This window comes from Ictidomys tridecemlineatus, chromosome 16, assembly GCF_052094955.1.
Source record: "Ictidomys tridecemlineatus isolate mIctTri1 chromosome 16, mIctTri1.hap1, whole genome shotgun sequence".
Lineage (NCBI taxonomy): Eukaryota > Metazoa > Chordata > Mammalia > Rodentia > Sciuridae > Ictidomys > Ictidomys tridecemlineatus.
In genome coordinates this window covers 895,792-907,028 of record NC_135492.1, presented here as the reverse complement: position 1 = coordinate 907,028, position 11,237 = coordinate 895,792, and positions in this window count along the sequence as shown.

The window sequence follows — 11,237 nt, the reverse complement described above, 5'->3', positions numbered from 1 at the left end:
CTGGGCTAGGTCCTATTATTGGAAGAAAACTTTGTCTTAAAATAACCCCATACAGAGGCATTTAATGCAATTAACAGGCCTCTAATAATAATAATAATAATAATAATAATAATAATAATAATAATAATAATAATAAGTGAGGTGGGGAGGATTTCAGGTTGTGAAGCATACCTGTAATATAAGTTACTTGAAAAAACATCACAGGAGAATTTTATACACTGTCTGAAGACATATATGTATATATTATTTATAAAAAGTGTTTATGAGTTCTGTAGTGAGGGTGCACAATTCCAATACACAGTCTTTTATTTTTCTTGAATACTTTTTGTTGTAGATGGACACAGTATCATTAGTAGTTTGTTTGTTGGCTTCTTAAAATATTTATATTTAGTTTTTGGCGGACACAACTTCTTTGTTTTATGTGGTGCTGAGGATCGAACCTGGGCCGCCCATACGCCAGGTGAGTGTGCTACCGCTTGAGCTACATCCCCCTCTTGGGTGAGTTTTTAATGTGGTGCTTCGTATTCAATCCAGTACCTCATGCATGCTAGGGAAGTTCTCTACCACTGATCCATAACCCTAGTCCCCAAAGTCCTTTACTTAATCTCTTTTTTTGGGAGGTGGGGAGAGTGTGTATGTGTGTGTAGTGCAGGGGATTGAATCCATGGCCTTATATCAGCAAAACAAGCACTCTACTGACTAAGCTATATTCTCAGCCCTCATCTGTAGTCTGTTAACAATGAAAACGGAGCAGCCTGTCATTCAGACTTTGATTCTGTGCCCACTTGGCTCAGGTTGGAGGCAGTGCCTGAAGCCTTGACCAATCAGTCACTTAGGTGAGAACTGTCCAATCCTCATGCAGCCAATGATGAGAGGGAGGGCTTCCACAATATTCTGTTTCCTTGGAGTCTGGAACCCGCCATTTTTTCAATCTTTTTGTAGGCTTCTGTCCTGGAGCCGGAGCCCAGGTGTCTGTGCTGTGCAGAATCTGAAAACAAACCACAGGCGCTTGCTGAGAACCCTGAGAGTCAGGAGATGGTAAGTGTGCCTTGTTATCTTGAGACTGTGTAGGAAGGTGGCTTAAAGCTGACAGAAGTGGCAATGGTGGAAACTGGCAGACATGGCTAAGGACTCCTCGTGGTCCTCTCCACAGTCTTGTGGCCAGAAGGTTTCTCTGTGGCAGCTTAGCCTTCACCTCTCTCTGACTAGTCTAGTGAGGCTTAGATCAGCAGTTGAAAACCTGGGCACTTTGTTCCATAATTGTATGGTGTTTTCAGCTTCTTTCTGAAGTTCTTTATGGGCTTCCATGTGCCATGAGTCCAGCATGTCTCCAGATTGCATAGTGAACACTGAGATAATTACCAGGAGAGAACTACAAATCCATTTATTGTATGCATGCATGAGAGAGGCTGTTAATTTTAGGACTTGTTATTCATGAGGGTTTGTTTATTATTATTATTATTTTTGTGTATTTTTTTTTTTTGGTAACAGAAATTCAACCCAGAGGTGTTCATCCACAGATTCACATCCCCATCCCTTTTTTAATATTTTTATTTAGAGACAGGGTCGCTTTGAATTTCTTAGGGCTTTACATGTTTGATGATGCTGGCTTTTAACTCATTATCTTCATGAGTCCTGAGATTTTTAAATGTAGCAGAAGCAGTATCTCAAATCTAAAACAAAAATCTGAAATCCAGAACTTCAGTTTAGCTCTCCATAGGTCATAGAATAAACCCCTAGTTTTCTAGCTCTCTGTTCACATATCCAAATCTTGGGTTTTTTTTTCACAGAAAATAAGTATAAAATAGAATAGATAGTATAATGACCATGTAATGTGGATAATGGGCCTCACTTAAACACACCTGGTGGATAACTGAAGATGTTAATGAGCAACTTTAAGGCCTATTTCACGTGTAAAAGACCTTGAAGCCCTCTTGTAGGAACAACTTCAACAAAGTCCTTTGTCCCAGGGGTGATTCCTGATTGAATTTGAAGAAAAAAAGATGGGTCATAGAAAGAATGAAAGTGAACCCATATGGTAGTCAGGATGCCTTTTCCAAAGCCTATTCTAAATGCATTATGCTTCCTGTTCTGCCCAAAACCATCAGTAAACTTCTATGATGGCACATAAAAATGAGTTTTTTTTTTCTGGTAACATTTTTTATACCACATGGTGGGTGTTCTATTTCTTCTTGCTTAAATAGATTTTTTTTTCTTCAAAATTTATGAGACAAGCATCCAGATTCAATTTGCAAACTGAGAAATCTCAAAACTCCACTTTCAGCATTATTAATCATTTCCCATGTTTTATTTCAAATGTATGCATCGTTTATAATGTTATTCTTTAAGAACTGGAGGGCATTTTAAAAAGAATTTTATTTATCATTCTGAGATTTTCACATGAGAAGAAAGCAGAATAAAATTAGGTGACATTAAGAAGAATGAATCGCTCCTAAATGAGGTTTATGTGTCCCAATTAAGGATTTTTAAAAACTGTAATGGGTCATCAATTGAGGGCTTATTTATTTATTTGTTTATTTATTTGTGGTCAGACAATCTGGGGTTGTGGCTCAGTGATAGGGCACTCACCTAGCACGTGTATGGCCCTGGGTTTGATCCTCAGCAATACATAAAGATAAGTAAATAAAAAATAAGTAAATAAATAACCCACACAGACACTCCAAATATTTCAGGAAACTCTTTTATTCTAGTGTGGCAGGAAAAAAATAAAAGTGGGACTAACTTGAATTTAAATTACATGCAATTTCAATCTCTCTCTCTGTCTCTCTCTCTCTCTCTCTCTCTCTCTCTCTGTCTCTCTCTCTCTGTCTCTCTCTGTATTGGGGATTGACCCCAGGGCCTCATGCTTAGAAGGCAAGCACTCTACAAGCTGAGCTATTTACTCAGCCACATTTTTTTTGGGGGGAGACTGGGGTTTGAAGTCAGGGGCTCTCGACCACTGAGCCACATTTCTACCCCTATTTTGTATTTTACTTAGAGACAGGGTTTCACTGAGTTGCTTAGTGCCTCAAAATTGATGAGACTGGTTTTGAATTCATGATCCTAATGTCTCAGTCTTGTAAATAGCTGATAGTACAGGCATGAACCACCCTGTCTGGCCAACTTTAGTTTTTTTTTTTTTTTTTTTTAAAGAAAGTGTGTGTGAGAGAGAGAGGAAGAGAGAGAGATTTTTTTTTTAAAGAGAGTGATAGAGGGGAGAGAGAGAGAGAGAGAATTTTTAATATTTATTTTTTAGTTCTCGGCGGACACAACATCTTTGTTGGTATGTGGTGGTGAGGATCGAACCCGGGCCACACGCATGCCAGGCAAGCGCGCTACCGCTTGAGCCACATCCCCAGCCCCTAGAGAGAGAGATTTTTTTTTAAGAAAATAATATTTATTTTTCAGTTTTGGGCGGACACAACATCTTTGTTTGTATGTGGTGCTGAGGATCGAACCCAGGCTGCACAAATGCCAGGGGAGCCCGCCACCGCTTGAGCCACATCCCCAGCCCCAACCAACTTCAATCTTAAGGGCTAAAGTACACGCAAATTAGACCAAATTTCATGTCAATATCTTGGTACTATAAATATAAAGTTATTGATAGACCTTATATTCCAGGGCCTCACATGTGCCACACAAGTGAGCTCCACTGAGCCTCAGCCCCAGCCCCCTGGTACATTTTTTATGGGGCATATTGGAGATTGAACTCACGAACACTTGACTACTAAGACAAATCCCCAGGATTTTTGTCCCGTCCAGCAGTGAACCTAGATGGGAAGAAATGAAGGGACAAGGGACACGAAAGGTGACAGCAAGACAAAAGTTCTAATCAAGCTGCAAACTTTTATTGTTCACACAGGGGTATTTATATGCTGGGGATGGGGAAGCTCTCTAATCAGCGATTGCTTGGTGGGTATTCATATGCTAGGGATGGGGAAGGTCTCTGCAATTGCTGGATGTGGGTGGTAAAACTGCCAGCTGCAAGATGTCTGATGATCCTGATACCCGCAGGATGTTCCAGGGAGATAGGTAGCTGCAGGATGCCTTCAGGGCAGAATGTCTCCCAGGGGGCTGTCAGGCTAATCTTTGAAGGAGACTTTCCTTCTAGTTCCCGACAGATTTTTTTTTTTTTTACTTCATTTAGAGACAGGATCTTACTGTGTTTCTTAGCACCTCGCTTCTGCTAAGGCTGGCTTTGAAATTTTGATAATTCTTCCTCAGCCTCTTCAGCAACTGGGATTACAGGCTTGCACTAACACACCCAGCACCTGGTGCATTTTTAATACCTGTTTTATGTAGATTTTAACCAGTAGCCTTAAATTTTTTTCTAATATATATTTGATTTGGATCCATAACCCAGAAATCAGTGAAACAGAATCTATTTTTTATCTGCAACTCTGCTTTTGGTTATGTCAGTGTCTGAGTTAAGATTCCCCATTAAAGAATTTACTATGTCTTGTGTTCTCATTCTGACCTCCCATATGACCTAGTTCTGAGTTTTAGAATATCTGAAACAAGGTTCCAAGAGATTCCAAATTTTTTAAAGTATTTAGAAAACACCACTCTCTGAGTCTTGTCTTCTAGGGACCAGTTTGAATTTTAAGTGTGTAGCTTCTGAAGAGACTAATTGGATGCTTTGCAGCTGGAAGGCATTTTCTGATATACTTTCTATCTAAAAGGTACTTTATTTGTTTCCTTTTATTAGATACTGTGAATAAAGGTACAATAAAAAATAGATGTGTGGCAATATATTTAGCAAAAGGATACCAAATATTTTACATATGTACCCAGCGTTATTATTACTGGATTGTAAGGCATTTTTTTATGGACAATTATTATTTATTTATTTATTTTATTTATTTAAAAAGTGGAGATTAACCCCAGGGCACTTTACCAGTGTGCTCCATACCCAGTCTCCAACCCTTTTATTTATTTATTTATTTTTGAGAGAGGGTTTTACTGAGTTTATTAGAACCTTTCCAAGTTCTTGAGGCTGTTCTTTAACTTGAAAATAAATCCCTAGTTTTCTACTTCTTATTCTCCTAAGCCACTGGGAGTACAGGCATGTATGATTTTGCACTGCTACCCCAAATTATTACTATTGGATTATGTGGCATTTTTATTTTGGGCTTTTAAAGAAACTTAACACTTTTATAAAAATATATTTATTAAATTTCTATTGTCACCAACATTTTTACATATTTGTATACCCTTGAATCCCTATTAATTATGGGATATTTGCTTGGTTTTGTATGGTGTGGTGCTGAGTATTGAACCCAGAGGTGCATACCACTGAGATACATCCACATTCTTTTTCATGCTATATTTTGAGACAGGTTCTCATTAAGTTGAGTGTACCCTTGTTATGTTACTGAGGCTGTCTTTGTACTAACAATTTTCCTGTGTCATTTTCCATAGATTCTAGAATTTCAGGCATATGCCACCATACATGACAATTTTAGATTTTTATAATAGCCATTCCAACAGCACTGCATAGGCTGAATAAAATCTATTTGATTAATGCATTAAATCCCTGAGGCAAGTTTATGTGAAGTAGCCAGTGTAGGAGTGTTGTGTAAAGATTAGCAAGGATGGTGGAATGTGATAGACATTATTATCTAAAGTGCATATATGGGGATGGGGATGTGGCTTATGTGGTAGTGCACTCGCCTGGTATGCGTGAGGCTGGGGTTCGATCCTCAGCACCACATACAAACAAAGATGTTGTGTCCGCCGAACACTAAAAAAGAAAAATATTAAGTTATTTTTCTCTCTCTCTCTTTAAAAAAGATGAAGTATAAATATGAAGACAGGAATTGATATGAACATAGTTTATATACAAACAGAGGTATAAAAAATTGTCCTCTATGTCTAATAAGAATTGCGATGCATTCTACTATCTTGTATTTAAAAAATAAAACAAAAAAAAAACCGCTTTATATGTTTTTCTGAGAATCAAACTCAGTGCTTTGCACATGCTAGCAATGTAGTCTACAACTCAGACACAACTCTAGCCCATGTACCCAGCTTTTTATACTCTCTTTGTAGTAATCAGAAACAATTTTAAAAATTAAAATTGCATTTATATCACTTTTCCTTGTACAGTAATGTATTACTAACTAAAATTATTCTTAGTATTTTTAAAAAATAATCTAATGGATGACTTTTATTTTTTCCAGAGATTAATTTATCACTTCTTTAGGGCTTGGTGAAGGGTCTTTTTTTTCACAATATAGATGTCTTCTATTATCAAATGGCTCCATGCTAAGTGTGTTGAAAATAGTGATTCTAAAAGTTCACACAATCTACACATTTCCAAGACTATAGTGGAAAGGGAAAGACAATATTCACAGCCAAGAAACCATTTCCCATGAAAGCATAGTATCATTGTCCAACCTGGAGTGTAATCCAGATCTTTCAGTAGTAAGGTTGTTTAAGAACCACAATCATAGTTTTTGAGATCCTCTAAAGTACACTGAATGGCTTTAAATCACTTATTCTTCTTCAAAATAAAATTTCTGCTACCTACTTAAAAATAAAGCACTATGAATGAGAAAGGTGAATGAGACTTAATTTCTATGGAGGTACTGAGGTTGACCTTTAATTATAGTTTATAAATAGTCAAATAAGAACGGCCTCAGAATTGTCTCATCTGTTGCAAGACATGATATGGAATCCTTAGATGAACTGACATGAAATAATAAAAATGCATTTCAGGGAAGTGATATCACAGAAATTTTCAGGGTCAAATCTTGGAAATGTGGGAAAAATATATTCATATACATATGCATTTCTATAGAAAAAAATAAGTGATAAGTACATGAGTATGAGGGTAAATTTATTGTGCCTCATGCATTGTAGGTTGAAGGTAATGATAAAGTAGTAACTGAGGAGATACAGAACTCTATAATTTGGGAGACATTAATAGCAATTTAGAAAAAGAAAATATAGTCAAAACTTTTTAGATTTGCCTATGTCCTCTGTTCCTCTTATGAATTTGATTCTGTCAAATGAGATTATGTGGGTATGGTTCTCTCTGAATATATATTTTCTTTTGTTTTTAGGATTATGTCAGGTCGGTCATGTCTTAAACTCACTTTGGGGGCCCTTTTACCTCCTGTTTTGGACTGCAGAGCAGAGACTTACCTCACTCATTCTGTGCAATGAATTGACTTTTGTCAATGTTTGCAAACAATGGTTAGAAGAACAAGCATATTGGAGGGTCTTTCATATCCTATAATATTGTTGTCAGACCCTGTGGGTTAAAGAGTAGTTACTTGCTATATTAGAAACATCTTCCCTATGAGAAGGGCTTTGTCGGAGACCAGCTCCAACAGGGGGTCTCAGGAGACAAACAGATGGTGATTAGTCAGCGAAAGGGGGGTGGAGAAACAACACAGACACCAAAGTGAAGGTGTTGATCCCAATCTTTACTTGTGAAGTTGATCATATGTACTTTTCATTTTGGCAGGCTCACAGTACTTTGTGGTTACAAAACAGGAATCATTGTTCAAAGAAACAAAATATTGCGTAGCTACAATTAGAATAGAACAATGTATCTTGGCTTATGCATAAGCAAGCTTTGTACTTTCAGTTTGAGTTTTGCTTTGAGCTGTTTCTGCTTAGTTAACTTTTAATAATAGTTAGAAATGTCCCAAACTATTGGCCTATACCTTGACTATTCTTTCTTGACTTACTGACTGGAACTGGTGCCATGGTTTCTGCAAGTGGTTGACTTCTTATTAATTTTAATCAAACAAGAGTAAGAACACAAACCATTGTGTACAGAAACAAGAACAAGTTGCCCAGTACTAAGCACGAATCTGTCTTCTTAACATTAATTTTTCTTCTCTAGATTTTAATTTAATTTTTCAAAAACTTCCTTGACAGGAATACAGGGAGTTTTTATTTTTAGACATTAACAATTTACACTCCACAGCTGAATCATTGCATTTAGAGCAAACAGATCCATTCTTTAGAAGTAGTTGCATTTATTGGGAAAGTCATGTTTTTTCCTTCATACTTAATGGTCATATGAGAAGTTGCAACTATACTTACTAAAGGAATACAAAAACAAATCAGCCCATTCCCAGAAACATACTGCACTCCTCCAGAGGATGGACGCCTTGCACCATCCACCTCAGTAGGGCCTTGCCATTGCCTGAGTCAGAGGAGGGGCACAGCAGGGCTTATCTCTATTTTTTTGTTTTGGAAGCCCCATAAAAACAGAAGAGAAGCATGTATGGTTACAAACAAAGGAATGCCAGAAGCCATTAGATAGGAGAAAATACAAAAATTAAAATGTTCTCATAGAGCTTTTAGAGGTAAAAAGTTTATTTCTGTTTTGCGCAAGAAAACTAAAATTTCTCTTTGGCCTGACAATATTTTGATGTTTTAAACTTCCTTGCAATTTCTACCTGTGTTTCGAATTCACCTATGCCTGGCTATCCCTTACCACATAACAACCCTCTCTAAAACCTTACTGGTGCCTCATAAATTCTGGCTCCCATTGACCAAATAACAATTCTCTATAAATCTCAGTGGCAGCTCATAAATTCTAATGTCTGGAGCTGAATTTATTTTCTACCTTGAAATGTTAGCCATGTAGATCCTTAACCTGCTATTTGTCTTTGTACTATGATTGTCAAAATCTTGCTACCTGTACGTACCTTAGACACCCACCTCCTTTGTAACATTTTGTGCTGTATAAACTTTCTGAAGATCATGGGGGTGATCTCTAGCATAGAATCTTGTAAGAGACAGTCCTGGCAAGCTTTTGAGCACACAATACAATCTTGATTTAATTTGATTTAAAATTTGAGTTGGTGGTGTTTTCTTTATGTTTTGGTTTAACATTAACCCTTTTTTTAAACTTCACTGTAAATAAAACCAAAGAACACAACAAAATTCCTGTAAATGAGCCAGGTGCATACAAATAGTCATTCTTTTACTGAAAGCACAGTATTCATTATAGAAATTATATTATCTTAAAAATTAAAAGATATCTCAAATATCAAGGGAGTTTAGGATTTAGAATTTTTTTTTCTTTCAGTATATAGGTAGTAAAATAGGACAAAAGAGAAAATGTGAAGCATAAATATATTAAATGATATGTGAAAACATCACCAAAATATTTATTACAAAAAATCTTATCTACAGAAATGGTTCAAAAAAGCAGTCTTTTGTCAGGAATAAACATTTGGACAGGAATGGAAGTTTTGGTTCTGTTTTTAAGTAATTTTTACTCCTAGTGAATAATCTTTACACTATTTCTGCATTTTACTGGTTAGAATTAATTATAATTCATATATCTGCAAAAAAGGTACTGAATGCAGAAAAAATATTATTGCTCATGTTTAAATCACCTACATTATCTGATCTTTCCCTTTTTAAACCAAAAATCTGCATGAAAGCATCTCTTTTTTTTTTTTAAAGAGAGAGAGAGAAGAGAGAGAATTTTTAACTTTTATTTTTTAGTTTTCGGCGGACACAACATCTTTGTTTGTATGTGGTGCTGAGGATCGAACCCGGGCCGCACGCATGCCAGGCGAGCGTGCTACCGCTTGAGCCACATCCCCAGCCCGAAAGCATCACTTAATAAATATCTATCTCTCTATATTAGCAGCAACTGAGTTATAAAATTTGCTATGATAACTTGTCTCTTCATATACTTAAAGACTATGAATTTGCTGCTTAGCACTTAGGTATAATTATCTATAATGTCCTCTAGTTATTTATGTCTCTATGGAAAGTTTTATACCAAGCTCTTAGTATGTGCTTTAATTACTCTGTGTACCAATGTAGGATTTATGTCTTATTTGTGACACTTTGTTCCCAGAACTGTGTCTAAAGGGAAGTATGTACAAAATGATTATCCAGGAAAAAAAATCTATCTAATATTATATTTTATTTTATATTTATTTATATGTTTATGTATACATATTTTTATTATTTAGAAACACACTTTGGTATGAAACTACTGTGATACTAATGTATTTTAGCTTAAATTGAATGTGAGAAACAAACTAAAAAGACTTTTCTTTGTGTTGGTTGGTGATTTCTGCAACCTTAGGAACCTTGTGAATAATAGCAGAAATAAATAAGTAACTATCTAGTTTGAGGCAGAACCACCAAAATAGATGATGTTTTGCTTCTGCTTTCTATCTTGATTATTAGAAACATACTTGTAAATTTACATGAAAAACTTTTGGAATTCTGTTCTGTTAGTTCTTCTAAAAAATCAATGAAAGTGAAAAATAATGCAGGAAAGATAAATAATTAATTTCAAACAATTCATTTCTTAAAATAAATAATTTTTTTAAATCACAAAAAATTCTGAAATGTTAGAAAAGTTAAAAGCTTTGGAAATTTTCTAAGACAATTTTTATTTTGCTCAGAAGAGTAGACTATGTCTCCAACTCATTCTTCTCTAGAATTGGACTCTGTGCAAATATGAAAAAAAAATTGCTAAGATGCCCTACATGGCTTATAAGTTTTAAAACCCTGACAGAAGCTCAAATCTGCCATTTTTCTACTTTACAAAATACAAAATCTTAAATTTGTATACCTAACAAACATTTGCAGAAGTATAATTCAAAGTGACCTAAAAAAATAAAAAAAAATTATTGAAGGACTGACACACTGAACATGAGGGACTTATAATATTTAATCCCTTATTTTAAATGTCTTTTTATCTTTGTCAAAATTTTCCATGTTTATATTATCAATATATTAATCAAAATTTTTATGCATTTAATAACAAATATCTAATTTCCTATTTTATTCAGTTTTTTAAAAAAATTAGTAGTAATTAATATTAATAATTTAATTCTCATACTTGTTAAAGTATGCAACACATATTTTAAAAGCTATGGCCATAGCAAGTAAAAAATCCAGCCTAATTTCCTTTTAAGATTTGGAGCCATCTTATCATAAAGGCATGAAAAGTTAATTTCTGCTTCATTATAAATTACTGTGATTTGTAAACTTGCTTGAAATCCCTACCAGTGCCTTGAACTCACCCATGTCTTGTTTTCCCTGATGAGATAACAACTCTCCCTGAAACTTTAGTGATGACTCATAAATTCTGGCTTTCCCTGACCAAATAACAACTCACTCTGAAACTTTAGTGGTGCATCATAAATTCTGATGTTGTGATCTAAATTTGCTCCCTAAGTGCTAAACCATTTAGACCATTAACCTACTACATGTCTTTGTATTATGCTTGTGAAAAT